Source organism: Aptenodytes forsteri, unplaced genomic scaffold, assembly GCF_000699145.1.
Source record: "Aptenodytes forsteri isolate BGI_AS27 unplaced genomic scaffold, ASM69914v1 Scaffold95, whole genome shotgun sequence".
NCBI lineage: Eukaryota > Metazoa > Chordata > Aves > Sphenisciformes > Spheniscidae > Aptenodytes > Aptenodytes forsteri.
This window is the reverse complement of record NW_008794624.1, coordinates 729,539-730,785: the sequence shown is the minus strand read 5'-3', so window position 1 is coordinate 730,785 and position 1,247 is coordinate 729,539. Positions and strand designations below refer to the sequence as shown.

At 41.1% G+C, this 1,247-nt stretch overlaps 1 protein-coding gene across 2 annotated transcripts in view; it reads left to right on the top strand.

The window, feature by feature from the left end:
- Positions 1-1,247, top strand: part of KIFAP3 (kinesin associated protein 3) — a 71,823-nt gene that overhangs the window by 11,087 nt on the left and 59,489 nt on the right. The window lies entirely within an intron of this gene.

Here is a 1,247-nt window from a genome sequence, read left to right as displayed (position 1 = left end):
GGGTGTGTTGATGGAGGATTCCAACTTCCTCCTTTTTTTTTTTTTTTTAATGGAGCTTGATGCACCTGCTGCCTCTTGTTACCTTAATGGTCCAGATAGAGAGATCAGAAATTTCCCAGCTTTGTCAGCTTCAACTCTAGGCGGTACTGATTTTTAGACTTTCAGCTTGACAGTCTGTAATTTGTGTTAAGATCATGTGAGTGCTTCAGATACAAGTGAAACTTTGTTGTCCATAGGGGAAAGCCATGGAGAAAATAATGAGTTTGGAAAAAGCAGAGGACTGTCCAACTTGATCGTTGTTGTATGCTGGAGTTCTCAGGAAGGAGTTTTTAATTGCTCCTTCTGTGTTCTTTGGCTGATACTATCTAGAGGCCGCTCTAATCCCGCTAAACTAAATGTTTAGCAGGATTTGGCCATAAGAATTGCTGAGTGCTCATTTTTAAGTGGGAGTTGAGAATCTTGTATTGTAGAGCCCTAAATGTGTGAAACACTGATGCAAGACATGTTAAAGCTTTCTGAGACATGTTGGGTTTGGGATGCACTAAATCCAGTGCAGCTGGTGTATCCAGATGTGATGGAACAAGTGGAATGCAATGGTGAATCTATGAGTTTTCTCCCCTAGCTTTGTATCGTCTCTTAGGATTGTTTGCCTTCTCAATGTTACATTCAACCTCAATGTGGCCTTATTGCTGTTTGGTATACAAGTTAATACCATGGAAAGTTACACTGCTTTGGAAGCCTTAATCCTGTTGGTGATTAATAGCTACTTCATATGTCCTGAAATGCCTCAGATCTTTTTGTTTTCTGCCCCACAACCATGTTTGCACTTGATATCCTCCTCTGGGCTGAGCTAGGATGAAGAAGAAAAATGGCATTTAGAATCCCTCTTCTTTATACTTTTTTTCCTCAAGACAATGTTATTTGGCAGTAAAGTAAACTGAGAAGTGGAAGCTCGTCAGGAAATGTATTTTCTCTCATTTGAGAGAGGATCTTGCTAAGTAGTCTGGTTCAGCTTGGATTGTAAGCTTTTCGGAGCAGGAACTTGTCTCTTTCTTTTGTTTGTACAGCAGCTAGCGCTGTGGTCAAAGGCTAGGGCTTCTGGGCACTTGTCACCCCAAGCAGTGGCATGACACAAATCACTGAGAAGTCCCTGCTCCCAGAAATTCCCCATTTAATATTAGAGTCAGACTAAACTCATCAGTTAAGTATCTGCTTTCTAGTGTGTCATGGTTTAACCTCAGTTGGCA